General features: G+C 35.8%; 1 long non-coding RNA gene across 1 annotated transcript in view; it reads right to left on the reverse strand.

Moving 5' to 3' along the window:
* Positions 1–21,768, reverse strand: part of LOC141581455 (uncharacterized) — a 44,228-nt gene extending 22,460 nt beyond the window's left edge. Inside the window, exon 1 of the long non-coding RNA XR_012514095.1 lies at positions 21,560–21,768. This is a non-coding gene — a long non-coding RNA (uncharacterized LOC141581455). The remainder of the gene's footprint in view (positions 1–21,559) is intronic.
* Positions 21,769–22,101: the final 333 nt, after the last annotated feature.

Consider the following 22,101-nt stretch of genomic DNA (forward strand, 5'->3'; position numbering starts at 1 on the left):
ATTATTCCTCAAGGTTAGTGAAGAAAACAGAGTGAGGAAGAAAACCTTGAACTTCCAGAAAACAAAGCAGATGCAGACTTAAGCAATTAATTGAGAAAATGAAAGAGATATGGCACATTGGCACCTTATTTTATATCAGTCAGGGTTTACCATTAAGACAAAATATTGCACATACGTAAATCCGAGGTAATTTAAGGCAAGTAATTTAAAAAACCTAAAAAGCTAGGCATGGCAATGAGACAAGTAGGGATTTGTAATAGCAGAAGGACATTGCAAATCTTCAACTAGAGAGACAAAAGAAGGAGCTAATGTTACCATAGCCTAAGAGTTCTTGGTTATGTAGAAAAAACAAAAGTAGTGGTGAGTTTGCCCAGTAGAAGTTTTAGCCGCTAAGAAGACACATACACTGACAAAGATGCCTCAAGAGCTATAGAAGTGCTGTCTTCCAAGGCTCTGACAATGGCTCAATTGGCCAAACCACAGCTTAAAGGTGTCTTTGCTTTGTGACAAAGAAAAGAGGAAGAATGAAATAGATCTAAAGGCAAACAAGTCTAAGACAGACACAGTTTGTATTTCACCTGGTCTAGAGGATGTGGATTCATTATTCAAACGTTGTTTTATTTCTAATCATCATTCTTCTTCCTTCAGAGTTGTTTGTTCCTTTCTATTAATAGAACATGGAATTTTTGATATTCAACCACTCTTGACTTACAAAATTACATTTTCATATGGCTCAGTTTAATATCTTTCCTAACTGTGTAAGATACCATGCTAGTGAAATGGGATTGTCTTCTCTTATACAAACCTCTGCCTCCTTCCTCTAAGCTGTAAGCTCTCTTTTGGCTGAAGGGTGCTTTACTTAATTTTACATCTTCAGTGACAAGGATAGAGTCTGGTACAAAGTTGAAACTTAGTAAGTGCTTTTTTGGATTAAAGAAGGAAGAAAAAAATACTTGCATATGAGCTACTTTATTAAATTTGGTAATTTTATATAAGGTAAGAGTCAGCATTTAATTAAAAATATTTCTGTTATAGTTTTTTTTCACATTACAGGTACATATTTTAAAACTATGCATATGCCAAACATTGAAACAGAATTTAGCTATTTAAAGGCAGGGTTTTGTCATAGACTTGTACTATGTGGTCACAGAAGTTTTGAAATACCTGTAAAGTAGCTATTAAGATGGAAACAAATCTAAGCTTAAACTCATATATGTTAAGTAGTATTGCACAACCATGTTGTATTAGTTGTGGTTTTCCAGGAAAGTAGTACCAACACAAAATATATAATTACAGGTATATAAAAAAAGATTTATTATGAGAATTCACTCACACAATTAAAGAGAACAAGAACTCCCATGATCTTCCATCTGCAGGTTACAGAACCAGGAAACCTAGTGGTGTGATTCCAGTCTGAGTCTGAAGGTCTGAGAATCAAGGGAGCCAAGGGAACTGTGTGAGCTCTGAGTCCAGGCAGTGGCCAATGGCCTAAGAATAGGGAAAGGAGTGTGCAGGTGTGGGATGGGGGAACCAAGACCCAGGAGCTTTGATGTCTGAGGACAGGAGAAGATAGATAATTGAAGAAGATTTCTTCTTTGCCCTTCCTCTGCTTTCGTTGTTCCATTTGAGCCCTCTATGCTTTGGATACATTGGGTGAGGGTGGATCTTCTGTGCTCAGTCTACTGAGTCAAATGCTAATCTCTTTTAGCTACAACCTCTCAGATACCTCCAGAAACGTTGTTTCGTCAGCTATCTGGGGATCCCTTAGCCCAGCCAAATTGACGCATATAATTAACCATCATCTGTGTTTACTACACCCTCTCCAGATGTGCTAATTTTCATTCTTAAACTCTTTCACACTCCTTTCCATGCCTTGTGGCAGAAGAAAGATGGAGTAAGATTCTCTTGATCATACGAACCTGGAATGTGAAACTTATTGTCTTCGGGGTAAATTTTTATATCATATGGTAGCTAAGGGTTAAAAGGAAATATGACATTTTAGTATATATCAGATTGTTCTTACCTTAATTCAAAATTAAACTTAATTTGAAGAAGTTAACATACAGAATTCTAGAATGACTTATAAAAGTATATATTCTTTCATAAAATAATTCATGAATTGAATATGAATTGAATAAGTAAAGTAGTAAATAACGTGCTTTTTTTCTTTATAAATATGAAAACTGAGGACACTAGCGCCATGATAAAAATCAGTTAGAGAGCTTTTTTCTCCCATAATTTCATGATTTTTATGTTAAAGAGAAAAACGTGTGAGGTGGGATTTTTATGTAAAATAGATATGAAGATCAAAAAGCAAAAGTATTCCATCACTTCTTTGTTTGTGTATTTTGTAAAGATGGTTTTATCACAATGCAGTTACCATATTCACTGAAACTGCAATCATCTTATTTATTCACTGTTGAAAGTCACTGAGTCTATGATTTTATCATTTGCAGGTACAGAACTGCCAATCAGAGAGGGAAAATGATAGTGCTAGAACTGCACAAAACAGTATGGAGCAAATAACATAAAAATCTCCAGAACATGGTAATTAAAACATAGAGACCCATGAAAAATATCAGTGTATATATACTATATACATAATTTTTTTTTTCTTGAGGCTGGGAAATTTGTGAGCTCAGTGCACATATTCAGAAAGATTTCAGGATGATTGGAAAGCCAATAAAAATCTATCTTTTGATTTAATTCACTGACTTATCAAAGATTTATTCAAAACTCCTATATGTAATGCTCAATTGGAAGTTCTTGACAGAAGAAAAAGATGTGAGCCTAATATAGATAGTCTAATTTTTCAAGGAGATTGCTCTCTTGATGGAGAAGAAAGACTAAGTGGTATTTATTCTAGTATGGCACACAAGATAGTGATGAGCCACGGTGTATATACGTAGCAATAGCTAACTCAAAGATTGAAGTTCTCTTTAGCTGCAGTAAAATTAGATAAATATGGACTGCTGCAAACCAAATCTTGATAGATGGGGGTTGGGAAAGAAAAAGACATGATTAGAAAGGGGTTAAGATGGCCAAGCTGGAGTGTACAAATCATAGGCGTGGAAAGCAATAACGCCAGAAAGGCGAATTGGCTGCAGAGGGCTGCAAGTTTAAATGACAAGCTGAAGTGTTTGAGCTTAATTTCAGTTAAAGGAGGCCATGGTGAATTTTGGGTCAGATGTGAAGGGAGACACAAACAGAGCTCTGCTTCAGGAAAACACAGAGAAAGACTTAGTTTAGATCTCTTAGATTGCTTTAACGCCATGTTTTCTATGATTCTGTGAGTATTTTGGCAGAGTATATAGAAGAGTTCAACTTTAGGAGATATAAGAGACATTTTCTGGATGCCATGTAATGGGCCTTGAAGCAGTCAGGTGTGTGTGAGTTTTTTTAGGGAGAAAGGGTGGAATGAGGTAGCCGAGCAAAATAGAAACTGGACACTGCTAGCCAGTAGGGATTGAAGGAGGGGGAGAAGATAAGAGGATTTGGAGTTCTGCTGACTGGATAGTGTCATTATAGAATATTGAAAGTTTGAAAGAGACAGGGTAAAGGAAGCCACATTTTGAAATTTTAAACATATAATGTTAATATTTAGATGCTGAAAATATATGTGCTTTAGAAACCTTACAAAAGGCACTTGACTTGAATTCTAACATATGCACAGAAGCCAACATGAGATCATTGAGTATACTATGGAATTTGTAGAACACAATTGGGGGGGCATATTTTAGAGGATAATGATAAGTAATAAACCTCATAGTGAATTCTGGAAACCATCATTCTCATCAAACTGACACAAGAACAGAAAGCCAAACACCATATGTTCTCACTCATAGGTGGATGTTGAACAACGAGAACACGTGGATTCAGGGAGAGGAGAATCACACACTGGGGACAGTTGGGGGGCAGGGTAGGGGAGAGACAGTGGGGATGGGGAGGGAAGGCAGTGTGGGAGGGATAACATGGGGAGAAATACCAGATACAGTATGCACCTAATGTAAAATTAAAAAAAAAAAAAAAAAAAAAAGAATTGAGTTGAGAAATCTGAGTGAGAACCAGAATCCAAAACTCAATCTGTGTTTATCATTGTCAAGGCATGGTACAAAATGCAAAGTTAAAATACATAGGTGTACAAAGTAAAATACATATGTAAGTTAAAATACATAGGTGTACAAAGAATTTTGAAGACATTATTCCCATGAGGTTATTCTGGAAGTTGTATGCTCTATCCTAGCATACATCATTTGTTTTTAAGAACTCAGTATCAGAATTCTGGAAGTTGAAAAAACAGTCCAAAAATTAGATCTACTACAGAAAAGATTGCTGAGTTAGGTAAAATTTTAAACAACATTACTTATAAAGGACCACAAGAAGGTGTTAGAGATTTAGAAATTCTTAGTAATGTGATGAATCGGATTTAAATTTAAATTGGAATTCCTACAGAAAGGAAAATAATTTTCCAGTTCAGCAAACTGTGTAGATTGATTGTTTACAGAGAAATGCTAATTTTAAGTTTTTGGTGATCAGATAAAAAATATAGGGCTGAGTGTGGTGGCTCACAGCTGTAATCCCAGCACTCTGGGAGGCTGAGGCAGATGTATCTCGAGGTCAGGAGTTTGAGACCAGCCTGACCAACATGATGAAACCCTATCTCTACTAAAAATACAAAGCCCAGCATTATAAAAATTTCTGGGCGGCATTGATGATTAAAAATTCATTTTATATAGAGAGCTACTATTTCTTGTTCTATCTGCCTACCCAGTTTTATGACTGGCATTGAGTCTGCTTAAGGCACTCTGTTTGCATTCTGAAAGCTCTTGTGGTGTGAGAATTATAGTTTCTATTACTTCTGAGTTACTGCTTGATCATCAATGCAGAGATGGAAAGCTGCCCATGGAAGATTTCAGCATGATTGTTCAAATTGGTATTGATTTTGTCATTTTAGAATAATAGAGTTTATGTTTGTTTCTGCTTTCCTATACTAGTTCTAAAAACATCCAATGGCTTACACTAATGACAAATCAAATACTGCCCAGGACCATTATCCAAAGTACCCTGTTATTATAGGGCAGAAGTTTGTCAAGCATAAATAAATCTCAGTCATTTACTACCTCCAACACTCCGACAGGCATTAGTATGTGGTGGGCCAGTAGCTTAATGATAAAAAAATAACTTCAGATGAATATATAGTAGTTGACACTATATAGGAGGACTTTGAACACCACATGTCCTAACAGTTTTATATTAAGTCATAAATTTTCTTTAGATGATAGGCATTTCTTATACATTGATTAATTTTAGGCACATTAATTAAATTTCTGGCCAAATGGTAAACAACCAATTAGAGGTGGAGCCGTGATTTCTGATCTTCTTTTCTCCATAGTCTCCTATAAGAATGGCTTCTCAACTGTTTTTTAGTCTGTTAATTTCATTTTTTATTAGCCTTATATATGGAAAAAATAAAATTACTAGGGTTACAGATGCCACTTTTTTATTTACATGTTAAAATCTTATGTTTATAATGCATAGCTTAATAGTAAAAATCAAAATATTTTCATTATGCCAATTGTGAAAAAGTAAGATTTTAACAGTTCCACAATTTCCATGACATGAAAAACATTTATCATGCTGTATCATCCAGGAAATTTTCGTGATCTACATAATCCCTGTATTTACATGCTTCTCAGTAACTTGTACTAATCTTTAGTTAACTTAATTTATTTTTTGTTACAGAGATTCTCAAATCCAAAGCATCGAATACTAACATATTCAGATGTCATTGACAATCTGAAGAAAAATAAGGACGTTCTAATCTCATTACCATTAATCACTTTTATCACACTTAGAAATATGGAAGGAAAAGTCTTAAGTAAATCAGGAAAATTTCAAATCTATAGATGAAACTAAATTTTAATATACAAAGCTCTGCTTGTGGATTCAGAGTTAATTTCATAAGATAATTATGATAACATGAATCATAAATTTATATACTGTTTCTCAAGAAACATTAATTTGGACATAAAATGCATCATGATGCTGATTTCAAAATGTATAGTAAGGCTTTTATGATGATATTAAATATATGCTCATCTACTTTCTAACTTCCCATTAGATAATTAAAAATACTTAAAGTTTTTTAAAAATAATTGTCTAACTGTGGAGTAGTCCTAAAAGGGCAAACTGTTGAAAAAGTCTTAGATTTTTGAGATCTAACTAGTAAGGCTTTATATAAACCTGATGAAATGCCCAAGCATGACATTACGTGGCAAGCAAATTGCTCTTTCTTTAGGGGATGTTACAAAGAACGTTTATTATCTACTAACGGTGTCAGATTTATGGGGAAGACTGAGATATTCCTCTGAAACAAGGAAACTATTTCAAAGTACGTAATTTGGGTTTATGATAAAATGTCCTATTCTGTTCTTTGAGCACCTGTATTAAATATTTCTTTCCAAAAGAAAAACATTTAAAAATAAAAGTGAACAGGATTTAAAATTGTTATCTCATGTCAAAACACTTTAGTAACTTTATTTATACATTTTTCTCCCCTACTTTTAAACAGTAGCAATACGTTTTAATTGCACATTTACTGCTACCAAAATATTTTAAGGGGTGAATGCAGGTGCTTCTCAAATTGTGTTCTTAGGAATATTCGTTCTGGTGAATGGTAATAGATGTTTGTTTTAAAGTGCCCTGTAATAAGTTTTAAGAAAGTCAAGTTGAGAAGGAGTTCTGATTCAGAATTTTTAGAATAGCCAGTATGATGAGGTTTTCTCTTTGGAAACTCCCTAAGGTATTTGTGTGTGTGTGTGTGTGTGTGTGTGTGTGTGTGTGTGTGTGTGTGTGTGTGTTTTAACTGTATGTAAGAGAGAAGTATCATAGGAGAAACAAAGAGCTGAGACATTAAAGCACAGGGAATCTGTGTCCTGACTACATGAAAGTGCAGCATAAGAGTGTTCCTTATGTGAATGAGACCTGCGTGGACCTAGCACACAGAGCCAGCAGCCCTGAATAGCCTTCAGTTATGAGTTAGGAGTGGCCTGCATGGCCTAGTCACCAAACATCAGAAAGAGAAAAGAGCATCTCAGAAGACATTATCTGTGATAGACAACAACAAATCCTAGGAGAAGTTCTTTATCCTCCTATGGCCCTTGAGTGATAAAAATTGTATTTCTATAATCAGTTGGAATAGAGGCTCAAAAAAGAATTGTGTTTAATGAAAGAAATGTGTAAAATATAATATTTCTTGAACATCAGAGTCTGTGACTTGAAATTTATTTTGACTATAGAAACATTTCTTTGGACTAGGATTCCTAGAAAAATACTTAAGAAAACAGTAATCAAGTTAATTAATTCATGACAGTATATGTCTCATACTTAGCTGCAAAAGTTTTTCTTCAAAAAACAAATTACTTAATAAGTTTGGTCTACTTAAGTCTTGCACTAAATGTATGAGGTATGGAATATTGATAGTTATCTTAATCAGCAAGGAAGAAGAAACAAGTCATGTCTAAAGGATCTGTAACATTTTAAATTTTGACCTTGGTTTACCTTAGATCTCAGTTAATGCTGTTCTAAGCCTGTGGCTCTTTGGTGTGGCTATACTATATAAAAATAATAATTTTTAATCTAACAATTTTTTCCAATGAAGTTTTCCTTTGAAATAATCCTCTTTTTTTTCTAAAAATTGTTGCAATCAATCAAAACAATGTTATGACACTTTTAAAATAGGTCCTGGAATGTATCTTACAAATCATAATCAAAACTCTACTGCTTTAAATTCAAAGGTTTTTTTAGATCAAGTATAGTATTACCTAAATTCATCACTATGTAGAGTCTGGTGATTTTTGAAAGTTTAATGAACCGTATCTAGTTTTAAAAATTGAAGATTTTCTACTATCATAAATATTTTTGGTTCATAGAAGGCATACATTATGTACTTACTGAATAAATGAAAAAAAGGCCTAAGGTAACTGCAGGTCCTTCAAGAATTTACAAAGGCTAATATATCCAGCTTAACTGTTACCTTCTTATAAAAGCATTACTCATAACCTTCTTGTCTTTATTCTATTGTTTAAGTGTTACAGGTAACATTAATAAATTAAAATTAATACATATATTTATTTATGCTTTTTTGTTAATTTTATTTTAGTTATCTTTGAAGGTAAGAATAATACATATTATTAAATTTTAATTATACAAAGTATAGGGTTTATTATCTATACTTCAATTATTGTTTATATTTTGGCAAAACTTTGAGGAATTCTTATTATATTTGAATAGGATTTATTAGTTCTGTTAATCAAGAGAGATATTTTAAGTTACATAGACGATAGACCAAATACTAAAATATGTATATTAGATATCTATACATATGCACACATATATACAGACACAAACATTTACACATCTATATAATATGTACATTATCTATATAATATATAGATACATATATAATACATATATAGATATCTCTTTTAGGTAGTTACTGGCTTTATTAAATGTACAAAATATTGTAGAGAATTTATCTTCTTATTTGTTTTTATTCATTAGAGTAGTTGTGGGTCTTAAAGTGGAGACTCCATAGTTATTTTTCAAAGTTCTGTGAATAATGCCAAAATACATGTTCAGTTAGGATGCAAATGTGTTTTCCAGTTCATTGGGTCAAAATTTATGGGCATTTATCATACATTCATTTAAGTATTAATAAAAACAGTTCCAAATTATTGATCAGTTTCTACATTCTTTCAAATTCTGTAATGTGTAATTAAAGTTTTATAAATATATATATGTATATTTTATAGCACTTTAGGTTCTGGCGTACATGTGCAGGATTGTTGCATAGGTACACACATGGCAATGTAGTTTGCTGCCTCCATCCCCCTGTCACCTACATCTGGCATTTCTCCCCATGTTATCCCTCCCCAACCTCCCTACCCCCTCTGTACCTCCCTTATCCCCACCCAACAGACCCCAGTGTGTGATACTCCCCTCCCTGTGTCCATTTATTCTTATTGTTCAGCACCCACTTATGAGTGAGAACATGTGGTGTTTGATTTTCTATTCTTCTGTCAGTTTGCTGAGAATGATGGTTTCCAGATTCATTCATGTCTCTACAAAGGACACAAACTCATTTTTTTTATGGCTGCATAGTATTCCATGGTGTATATGCACCACATTTTCCTTGTTCAGTCTAACATCGATAGGCATTTGGGTTGGTTCCAGGTCTTTGCTATTGTAAACAGTGCCACAATGAACATATGTGAGCATGTGTCTTTGTAACAGAGTGATTGGTAATCTTTTGGATATATACCCAGTAATAGGATCGCTGAGTCAAATGGAATTTCTATTTCTGGGTCCTTGAGAAATCACCACACTGTCTTCCACAATGGTAGCACTAATTTACACTTCCAACAACAGTGTAAAAGTGTTCCTATTTCTCCATATTCTCTCCAGCATTGTTGTCTCCAGATTTTTTAATGATCACTATTCTAACTGGCATGAGATGGTATCTCAAATCTCAAAATGTGGTTTTGATTTGCATTTCTCTAATGACCAGCGATGGTGAGCATTTTTTCGTATGTTTGTTGGCTTAATATATGTCTTCTTTTGAAAAGTGACTGTTCATGTCCTTCGCCCACTTTTGAATGGGTTTGTTTTGTTCTTGTAAATCTGTTTTAGTTCTTTGTAGATTCTGGATATTAGCCCTTTGTCAGATGGGTAGATCACAAAAAATTTTTCCTATTCTGTTGGTTGCTGGTTCACTCTAATGATTGTTTCTTTTGCTGTACAGATGCTCTAGAGTTTAATTAGATCCAATTTGTTTATTTCGGCTTTTGTTGCCAATGCTTTTGGTGTTTTAGTCTTGAAGTTCTTGCCTATGCCTATGTCCTGAATGGTTTTGCCTAGGTTTTGTTCTAGGGTTTTTATGGTGTTAGGTCTTATGTTTAAGTCTTAAATCCATCTGGAGTTAATTTTAGTGTTAGGTGTCAGGAAGGGGTCCAGCTTCTGCTTTCTGCACATGACTAGCCAGTTTTGCCAACACCATTTATTAAACAAAGAATCCTTTCCCCATTGCTTGTTTTTGTCAGGTTTGTCAAAGATAAGATGGTTGTAGATATGTGGTGTCACCTCTGAGGACTCTGTTCTGTTCCACTGATCTATATCTCTGTTTTGGTACTGGTACCATGCTGTTTTGATTACTGTAGACTTGTAGTACAGTTTGAAGTCCGGTAGTGTGATGCCTCCAGCTTTGTTCTTTTTCTTAGAATTTTCTTGGCTTTGCAGGCTCTTTTTTGGTTCCACATGAAGTTTAAGATGTTTTTTTTCCAGTTGTGTGAAGAGGGTCATAGCTAGCTTGATGGGGATAACATTGAATCTATAAATTACTTTGAACAGTATGGCCACTTTCACAATATTGATTTTTCCTAACCATGAGCATGGAATGTTTTCCATCTGTTTGTGTCCTCTCTTATTTCCTTGAGCAGTGGTTTGTAGTTCCCCTTGAAGAGGTCCTTCACATCCTTTGTTAGTTGTATTCCTGCATATTTTATTCCCTTTGTAGCAATCATGAATGACAGCTTGTTCTTGATTTGGCTCTCTTTAAGTCTGTTATTATTGCATAGGAATGCTTGTGATTTCTGCACATTGATTTTGTGTGAAGTTTGCTGAAGTTGCTTATCAGTTTAAGGAGATTTTGGGCTGAGATGATGGGGTTTTCTAAATATCCAATCATGTTATCTGCAAATAGAGACAATTTGACTTCCTCCTTTTCATTTGAATACCCTTTATTTCTTTTTCTTGCCTGATTGCCCTGGCTAGAACTTCCAGTTCTATATTGAAAAGGAGTGGTGAGAGAGGGCATCCTTGTCTAGTGCCAGATTTCAAAGGGAATGCTTCCAGTTTTTGCCCATTCAGTATGATATTGGCTGTGGGTTTGTCATAAATAGCTTTAGTTATTTTGAGATACCTTCCATCAATATCTAGTTTATTGAGAGTTTTTAGCATAAAGTGCTGTTGAATTTTGTTGAAGGCCTTCTTTGCATCTATTGAGATAATCATGTGGTTTTTGTTTTTGGTTCTGTTTATGTGGTGGATTACGTTTATAGACTTGCATCCCTGGGATGAAGCCTACTGGACTGTGATGGATAAGCTTTTTAATGTGCCATCACAATCTGTTTGCCATTTGCCACAGAAACACATTTATGATGTAGACTTTTCCCTAATTTCAGAGTCATTATATGTAAAATTTTTTTACAAATCTAATAGTTCTTTGAGATATTACACTTTCTTCATTAATTATAGATTTTCATGGTGAGAAATGTCAGTTTACAAAATGTTAAACAAGTTTCTTTACTGGATTTTTGGAGACCTGCGTATACTAAAGTGTATGTAAGTCTCTAGCAGTGGATAGATTATGCATTATCTATTATTTAATCATAAAATATCTATTAATACTTAATGGAACAAGTATTCTGAGGTAGATAGTGAGGGGAATGCTAATTTAAGCCAAATATCAGAACCCCTTTCATTTTATAGATGGAAAATTAGGAGCTGAATCACTTGTTCATAGGCAGAACAAACATTATAGTCTCTCCTTCCTAACATACATTATAATGAGAATAAAGGATTTTTTAAAAGTGAAACAATAGAACAAAGGAGTGTGTAAAGTAGAACAGTAGAATGAGGGAAATTGTGTGTAAAAGGATTGAAGGGGGAAATGGAATAGAAGAGCAGCTGGAAAATGGAACATGCACATAGCAAAACAACAGGGCTCCCAATTCAGCTGGTTAGTGGAGGCCAGGAAGAAGTTTGGTAGGAAACAAGCACTGATGGAGGAAACCTCCACAAAATAATTGACTCTTCAAGCAATCACTTGAGGAGAACAGAGAAAGATGTTTACTTTTCGCCAAAAGAATGCAAAAACACACATATTTGTGAACGATTTCTTACAGAAATAAAAGTGATTATGAGATGATGTTTCAGCTAATGTATTTGTGCTGCAAAATAAAGCCATTTTTTGTTTTACTTGTGATACCTTCATGTAATGGCTGCTTAACACCTATTTCCTATGCAAATCCTGGTAGTCAGCAACATCCAGTAAGATACTGAGAAATGCCAAAAACCCTTCTGTTGCTTCATTCTTAAGTGTAAAAGGATAAGAAGAGAAATACCAGATATAGGTGATGGGGGGATGGAGGCAGCCAACCACCTTGGCATGTATGTACCAATGCAACAATCCTGCATGATCTGTACATGTACCCCAGAACCTAAAGTGCAATAAAAAAATGTTATTTGGAAATTATACAAATAACATTATATTTAATAATAAAATAATAAATATTTCCCTCCTAATCTCAAAAAAAAAAGAAAGAAAGAAAGAAAACTCCTGTGAACAGTTATAAGAAAAAACAAAGAAGGAAAAGACCCAAATAAGTGTAAATCAACCCCTGTGCAAAGAGAGGCAATTAAGATAACAAAATAAACTTAAAACATCTTGAGATCTCAGCAAAATGTGAGAGTCTACATTTGGGGAAAAGCAAAAATTAAAAATAATAAAAATGTAGTATAAATTAGTTAATTAACTCACTAAGTCTATGATAGAGTAAAAATGCAAAATACCAAAATCATTGTTCAAGAAAGAACATATCATCATGACATACTATTTGACATTACATTAAATAATATTTATACATTCATAATAATGTGTATTTTAGTGTATTAACTTTTCAACATTTGAAAGCAACTAATAGTCAAAGATCAAATCAAATTTTGATTGTGCAGAATATAAATTCTATTCTTCATGTTGAGGCAGCAATTAATAGCCTACCAACCAAAATAAGTCCAGATCCAGATGGTGACAGAACAATCTATTTGCTAAAATTTTTATTTTATAAAATGTCTACAACAATGGAGCATCAACACAGGGCCATATGAGCATATTATTTAGAGGTCTGAAAATAACCATCAGAGAAATGGAAATACATAAATATTTTATAGGAGTTGTTCAAATGGGAGTAACAAAGTGAACAATGGAGAAAAAAATCATTGCCCTTTATTTTAAGCCAATAATATTTTAAACTATGTGCATGTCTGTGTCTGACTTTAATAAAAATAATCTATAAAACTTAAGATAACATTTAGCAAATAGATTAAAATATGGATTATTTCTCAAAACACTTTAGAAAGAGGTAAGAAGTCTTGAGATCTTTTTCTTTTAGAGATTGCAATTGTTTTGTGCTGTCTTTCTGATATTTCAAATTCAGTAAGGCTTATTATACTAAGAATTTTGAAAGTAGACATATTTACTAATTATTTTTGCATGCCCAGACTTTTGCAAGTACTTTCCATAGAACAGATGCTGAAATGTATGTGTCTCTGTGATTGGCTTTCTGTGAGGGAGCAACAGGACCTAGACCAAATCCCTGGCATTTTTGTAACAAATAAATTACAATACTGTTAGTTTGCAGTAGTAATACACTGTAAGTTGAAAACACCAAGAAAATCAGATACTCAGGTGTAGGCACTTTCCAGAGAACAGGCCCTCAAATGTTGCTAATACGTCAAAAAAAATGACCCATTGAGATCACATTAGTATTCTTTAAAAAATTAAATTACTTAGAAAAAAATATTCACATTTACTCTTACATAGAATAAAACTTGTCTAAAAAGAAAAAAAAATGTCTAATGGAAACTTTCATTATGATATAGAAGGCATATGCAATTTTCTCAAATGTGGGTGTCCTATAAGTAAACATAAAATATGAGAGTAATTGCAAAGAGAATGAAAAATAACATGTATCAAGAAACCTATACTTTAATGTTTAAGAAAAAAGCTACTGTATCTCAATCACAAATACATATATATACATACAGTGGAAATATACACAGAATTTAAAAATCTGAGTTAATGCTAAATTAATTAAGTTACCTAATCAATTTATTTATTAAAACATTCTTATCAATTGATGTGTTTTTATTCATGGATGTGGCAATGATTTGGCTTGTTAAAAATAGGTCAGCTTTTGTAGTTAGGATTTTCTATACACAGAGAAAAAAATACAGTAATTGATATAATTAGAATCGTCAGAGTCTTCTAGTGTAAAAAATGGAGCCTAGCAATTTTTAAAATATGGTTAGATAAAATATTCACAAAAATGTGAATAGATGGAAAATTAATAGATCCACAATTCAAGAAATTTTAAAATTTAAGGTAAATTGCCAATTATCTAGTTCTATTTCCTTTTACTGTTTTCTAGAATTTCATATATAAAATCGTATAGTATAGTCTCTGAATCTGGCTTTTTTCATTGAGCATAATATTTTTAGATTTATTCATCATTTTGCATGCATTAGTAGTATGTTCATTTTTATTGTTGAATAGTATTTTATATTATGGTTAGACTATGTTATATTTATCCATTTACCTATTTTTTTTTTTGAGATGCCAAAGTCTGTATTTCTTTTCTTTTTTTTTTTTTTATTGCATTTTAGGTTTTGGGGTACATGTGAAGAACATGCAAGATTGTTGCATAGGTACACATGGCAGTGTGACTTGCTGCCTTCCTTCCCCTCAGCTATATCTGTCATTTCTCCCCATGCTATCTCTCCCCACCCCTCTGTCCCTCCCCAATTTCCCCCCAACAGACTCCAGTGTGTAGTGCTCCCCTCCCTGTGTCCATGTGTTCTCATTGTTCAACACCCACCTATGAGTGAGAAATGCGGTGTTTGATTTTCTGTTCTTGTGTCAGTTTGCTGAGAATGATGGTTTCCAGGTTCATCCATGTCCCTACAAAGGACACGAACTCTTTGTTTTTTATGGCTGCGTAATATTCCATGGTGTATATGTACCACATTTTCCCTGTCCAGTCTATCATTGATGGGCATTTGGGTCGGTTCCAGGTCTTTGCTATTGTAAACAGTGCTGCAATGAACATTTGTGTGCATGCGTCCTTATAGTAGAATGATTTATAATCCTTTGGATATATACCCAGTAATGGGATCGCTGGGTCAAATGGGATTTCTATTTTAAGTCATTGAGGAATCGCCACACTGTCTTCCACAATGGTTGAACTAATTTACACTCCCACCAACAGTGTAAACATGTTCCTATTTCTCCACACCCTCTCCAGCATCTGTCTCCAGATTTTTTAATGATTGCCATTCTAACTGGTGTGAGATAGTATCTCAATGTGGTTTTGATTTGCATTTCTCTAATGACCAGTGATGATGAGCATTTTTTCATATGTTTGTTGGCCTCCTGTATGTCTTATTTTGTAAAGTGTCTGTTTATATCCTTTGCCCACTTTTGAATGGGCTTGTTTGTTTTTTCTTGTAGATCTGTTTTAGTTCTTTGTAAATTCTGGATATCAGCCCCTTGTCAGATGGGTAGACTGCAAAAATTTTTTCCCATTCTGTTGGTTGCCGATTCACTCTAATGACTGTTTCTTTTGCCATGCAGAAGCTGTGGAGTTTGCAAAGTCTCAGGATACAAAATCAACGTGCAAAAATCACAAGCATTCCTATACACCAGTAACAGACTTAAAGAGAGCCAAATCAAGAGTGAACTGCCATTCACAATTGCTACAAAGACAATAAAATACCTAGGAATACAACTAGCAAGGACCGTAAAGGACCTCTTCAAGGAGAACTACAAGCCACTGCTCAACGAAATAAGAGAGGACACAAACAGATAGAGAAACATCCCATGTTCATGGTTAGGAAGAATCAACATCGTGAAAATGGCCATACTGCCCAAAGTAGTTTACAGATTCAAAGCTATTCCCATCAAGCTACCAATGACCTTCTTCACAGAACTGGAAAAAAACACCTTAAACTCCATATGGAACCAAAATAGATACCACATAGCCAAGTCAATACTAAGCAAAAAGAACAAAGCAGGAGGCATCACACTACCGGACTTCAAACTATACTACAAGGCTACAGTAATCAAAACAGCATGGTACTGGTACCAAAACAGAGATATAGACCAATGGAACTTAACAGAGGCCTCAGAGGAAACACAACATATCTACAACCATCCAATCTTTGACAAACCTGACAAAAACAAGCAATGGGGAAAGGATTCTTTGTTTAATAAATGGTGTTGGGAAAACTGGCTAGCCATGTGCAGAAAGCAGAAACTGGACCCCTTCCTGACATCTTACACTAAAATTAACTCCAGATGGATTAAAGACTTAAACATCAGACCTAACACCATAAAAACCCTAGATGAAAATCTAGGCAAAACCATTCAGGACACAGGCGTAGGCAAGGACTTCATGACCAAAATGCCAAAAGCATTGGCAACAAAAGCCAAAATAGACAAATGAGACCTAATCAAACTCCACAGCTTCTGTACAGCAAAAGAAACAGTCATTAGAGTGAATTGGCAACCAACAGAATGGGAAAAAATTTTTGCAGTCTACCCATCTGACAAGGGGCTGATATCCAGAATTTACAAAGAACTAAAACAGATCTACAAAAAACAAAAACAAAAACAAATAAGCCCATTCAAAAGTGGGTGAAGGATATGAACAGACACTTTACAAAAGAAGACATATAGGAGGTCAACAAACACATGAAAAAATGCTATTTTAACATTTTAATTGTTTCTAGGGTTTGAGTACTATGAGTACTATGACTATAACTGTCTTGAATACTAGGGGACATGTGTTTCTGTGGGTATATATTTTCATTTATCTTGGGTAAATATATAAAGTTTGAATAACTAAGTTGTATGGCAAGTATACATTTAACTGTTGAAAAAATTGCTAAACTGTTATCTAAGGTGGTATTACCATATTACGTTTTAACCAAAAATGTACAAGAGTTCTTGTTGCTTCATATCCTTGGAAAAAGTCAAAGTTGTTAGTGTTTTACAAATTTTAGTTATTGAAGCATGTGTGCAATAATTCGTAAGTTTATATTTAGTTTGCATTTATTTGATGAGGAATGATATAATTTCTTTATTGGTTATTTCTATATTTTACCTTGAAACATATCCCTTTAAATATCTTGAGCCAAGATTTCCATCTTGTAACTATTAGTAGATGATATATTACTGTCCAATTTAAGAAATAGCTTTCTAGATATAAGCAACATGATAGACTAAGCTGTAAGTCCACCTTTCCTCACAGAGACACTGAGTAAAAAACATGTGGACCAGAATACCTCTGTGTCCTGACCTGCAGGACAACAACAGGAGCTCGAAGGGAGGGAGTGGGGATGGATGGGCAGGAGACGCGAAGAATGGAGACAAGACAGGAGTCTGATCAAGTCTCGTTTATTGTTGCTGAGCTCACAGCTTAAATAGGCCAGGCAGGGAGGCGGGGCAAAGGAAGCTTGCAATTGGGAAATTCCGGCCTTCCTAAGTTTCAAAAACTGAAACTTACCAGCAGGAAACAGAAACTGAAACATTCAGGGAGAAACTGAAACATTCAGCTGGAGAAACAGGAACTTAAACTGAAACATTCAGCGGAGAAACAGAAACTGAAACATTCAATGGAGAAACAGAAACTGAAACATTACTGAAATTTATCAGCGAGGAAACAAAGACTGAAACTTGTCAGCAGGAAACATTAAACTGAAACTTATCTTGTGCAAACCTCAACAGATCACAAAATGGTGGCTATTGCTGCCCACAGGTCCCCCTTTTTTATTTTATTTAGAAATTAGGCTGAGGGGTAGTTATGCCCACAGGAACCGTGACTGTCTTAGGTCAGAGGACCCCACATGAGAGATCATTGACTCCTTATCCATCATGGGGAGGGGAAAAACGTTTTCCTCCCTGTCTTAGGCGGAGTGTCCTTACTCATGCTCCTCAGTTGCCCGTCATTGGCTAACCGGTTCAGCTCGCCGGGTGACCTGAGAGGAAAGGTATCAAGCTCCATCTCTAGGTCTGCCATCTCCAGCCTGTGGTAATGGACCTGAATGGGCTGCATCTTTATGGCCTCAATTTGTGATCTTGAGAAGCTCCTGAGTTTGCTGAGTATAACAATAGGACCAATAGACAGTAAGACAAGGAGGGAAAACAATCAGGATAAATAATACCATGTTGTTGACTCCTAAAAAGGAAAAAGATAGAAGACCCTCAGGGCTCGGTGTCGTCCCTGGGTGGAGTTGGTTTTTCAGATTTTTTGGTATCTACTTGCTTTACAAGTCTCTCGGGAAGCCACCTGGCCAAATCGGCGTCCTTGGCATAAATGCACACCGATCCTCGACCCCAAATCAGGACCGGATCTGGGCCATGCCATGCGCCCATCATGGGATCTTTCCACATTACCGATGCATAATGGCTTTTGGATTCAAAATGCCAGTGTCGATCGGCAGCAGAGTGTCCTTCTTGATCCAGTGTTAAAAAATTTAAAATAAATAAGGAGTGTGATAAAAGGTTTTTTGGTGATCCCTTATGGGGATACCATTCCCCCTTTTTTATTTTATTTAGAGTGGTTTTTATCGTGAGATAAGCTCTTTCTACTATGCCTTGTCCCTGGGGGTTGTACGGGATGCCTGTAACATGTTGAATGTTTAGGTGAGTACAGAATTGAGTGAAGGCTGTACTGACATAACCAGGCCCGTTGTCAGTTTTGATTTTACGTGGACACTCCAGGGATGCAAAGGCAGTTAAAAGATGAGCAATAACATGTTTTGTGGCTTCTCCAGTTTGTAAAGTGGCAAAGATATATCCACTACAAGTATCAATACAGACATGAACATATTTAAGATTTCCAAATTCTGGGATGTGGGTGACATCCATTTGCCAAAGGGCATTAGGTAGGAGGCCTCGAGGGTTAACTCCAAGATGTGGGACCGGTAAGTGAGGTGCACATTGTGTGCAGGACTTTACTATTTGTCGGGCCTGTTCTCTAGTTATGTGATGGAGTAGTCTCAAGGATTGAGCATTAAGATGATGCAAGTTGTGCGAATGTTGTGCTTGAGCTAGAGGGGTGTTAGGGAGTTGAACTAACAGAACATGGGTGACTAGGTCTGCCTTGGCATTTCCAGAGACTAATGGACCGGGTAAGCCTGAATGAGCATGTAAATGCCCAATGTAAAAAGGTTGTGTTCTGGAAATTAATAGCTTTTGTAGTTGAGAAAATAGTTTTGCAGCAGTTGAGGTGTGTTTTATGAATGGGGCTGTTTCTAACTTTGGGACAGAGGTAGCAATGTATGCACTGTCTGTATAAACATTGAGAGGATCATTGGGAAACATGGAAAATGTGGCTATAACTACATGTAGCTCTGCTAATTGGGCAGATGAAGATTGGGATTGAAAGCTGATGGTTTGGTTTGGGGTAACAAAGGCTGCAAGCCCTGTGGATGACCCATCAGTGAAAATGGTAATTCCATTTGGAAGGGGATGAAGTCTGGTATTTTTAGGAAAAACGAAATCATGTCTGTTGGCAAAATCTAGAAGCTTATTGGGAGGATAATGATTATCAAGGTTGCCAGTATATGAGGCAAGTGCAATGGGCCATGCTTCAGTATTTTGCATGAGCCAATGGATCTGCTGTTTGGTATAAGGTTGGACAATGTTGTTAGGTTCCTGTCCGAAATATTCCTTGCCTAGGGTTCTTCCTTTGGTAATTAGACTGGCTACCATAAGGTAGTAAGTTTCAATGACTTTAGTGGGCATATTAGGAAGATGGATCCACATAAGTGGAGCAGTTTGCCAGAACACAGCTGTGGGAGATAACGAGGTATGACATATAAATAAATTGGAGTGGTTTGTCAATATCGAAAAAGGTGATGGTTTGGTTATTGATAGCTCGGTTGACTAAATCGATAGCTGATTTTGCTTCAGGGGTGAGTTGTCTTAAAGAAGTAAGACTGGGATCCCCTACCAATGTATCGTATAGGGGCTTGAGATCAGCTTTGCATAATTTTAGATAAGGTAACAGCCAGTTTATGTCTCCTAATAATTTTTGAAAATCATTGAGGGTTTTTAAACAGTCTAGCCTGAGTTGCACCTTTTGAGTCGATAGGCGAGTTCCACTTAACTGAAATCCTAGGTAGGTGTAGGGATCAGTAAGTTGCACCTTCTCTGGGGCGATGACTAATCCACTAGCAGTAAGGGCAGTTTGTAGACTTTTGAAACAAGACAAGATCACCTCCTCTTTTGCTGCTGCTAAAAGTATATCATCCATATAATGGATTATGTATACATCCTTCCAATCTTTTCTAACTTCAGCAATGGCAATGGCCACATATGACTGACATAAGGTGGGACTGTTGGCCATGCCCTGAGGCAAAATCTTCCATTGATATCTCTTCACAAGCTCTTTAAAGTTAATTGCGGGAAGGCTGAAAGTGAAAGGCTTACAATCCTCTGGATGGAGAGGAATAGTAAAGAAACAGTCTTTTAAGTCTACAATAACTTTGTAGAATCCCAGAGGTATAGCTACAGGGGAAGGGAGGCTGGGTTGTACACAAATATACACCACCCTGTTCCAGGGTGCCCAGGGATATTAATTCCAGCCAAACTTGGTTATACTCATTTTTTTTATACCACAAACATATTTATAAACGAAAATGTAGCATCTCCATAAACAGCTTAAGCTAGACTATCTACAGACAAAATTAGCAACAAATCTGATGCACTGTAAATTCAAGTTCTCAGGACAACAAAAGTGATTAAGCAAGACCTCAAGTGACAATGTTAATGCCATTTACAAAGGAAAAAACTGATACAAAAACATTGAAAACCTGAACATCATTTGGCATGTAAGGAAAAAAAAAGCAAATTAGCTGAAAGGTTCATAAACACAAGGTCTTATTTACACTAAACAAAGATCAGGTGTTAGCCTTGAACGTAACTTTCAAAATACCTTCAAATATATCCAACTCAGATCGAGCCGCTTCATCCTCCAGATCATCCCAATCAATACCCTCATCAGTGCCTTCGTCCTCTGAATTATTGGCTCGACTGGCTAGCCATACAATCCTCTTTCGATATTTTGGATTAGCCAATTTTTGTTTAAGGCCTGTGGCTACATGTTCAGCAAATTTCTCTAAGGAACACACAGGCCCACCGCTCTCCGCGGGTTTCTGTTCCTCTTTACCAGAGTTGCTATTAAATGACATTAAGTCAGCTTCCCCTGACTTTTTCTCCTTGCCCTCTTTGGGTTCTGGTTTTTCCAAAACTAACGAATTTTCTTTAAAGGGGGGGCTTTTATCAGACAAATTTTTACATGAGTCTCTCAGGCAAGTTTCCCCCTGGGTTATGAGATTAGCAATAACTGGATCATCATGTTTTTGGGTAATGATCTCATTTATTAGATTCCAGTATGAGAAAGCAATTACAGGGACCTTTTGAAGCCCAAAAGCATCATAATAATCTTTTAGGGCATCCCCTACTCTTTTCCAACATCTTTGATCTATGGTTCCTTCTTGAGGGAACCAGGGACAAACGTCCTTAATATAATCAAAATATTTAATTAACCAGTTTACTTTCACCTTTACTCCTTGCGCTTTTAATGCTATGCTGAGTTCTTCTACAAACAACTCATGCTTACTAATTTCCTGACCCATAATATCGTCGTCCACTTACCAGAGAGCAAGGCCGCAGCAGGTTCCCACGGTGACTCCTCCTCTGGATTTCTTCCTTCAATCTGGCCGGCTTCAATGACGTCCCTCACTGTGTCCCTCTTACTTCGAGCCCCACGTTGGGTGCCAGACTGTCCCGACCTGCAGGACAACAACAGGAGTTCGAAGGGAGGGAGTGGGGATGGATGGGCAGGAGACGCGAAGAATGGAGACAAGACATGAGTCTGATCTTTATTGTTGCTGAGCTCACAGCTTAAATAGGCCAGGCAGGGAGGTGGGGCAAAGGAAGCTTGCAGTTGGGAAATTCCGGCCTTCCTAAGTTTCAAAAACTGAAACTTACCGGCAGGAAACAGAAACTGAAACATTTAGCGGATAAACAGGAACTGAAACAGAAACATTCAGTGGAGAAACAGAAACTGAAACATTCAAGGGAGAAACAGAAACTGAAACATTACTGAAATTTATCAGCGAGGAAACAAAGACTGAAACTTGTCAACAGGAAATATTAAACTGAAACTTATCTTGTGCAAACCTCAACAGATCACA

Source organism: Saimiri boliviensis, chromosome 1 (genome assembly GCF_048565385.1).
Source record: "Saimiri boliviensis isolate mSaiBol1 chromosome 1, mSaiBol1.pri, whole genome shotgun sequence".
Classification (NCBI taxonomy): domain Eukaryota; kingdom Metazoa; phylum Chordata; class Mammalia; order Primates; family Cebidae; genus Saimiri; species Saimiri boliviensis.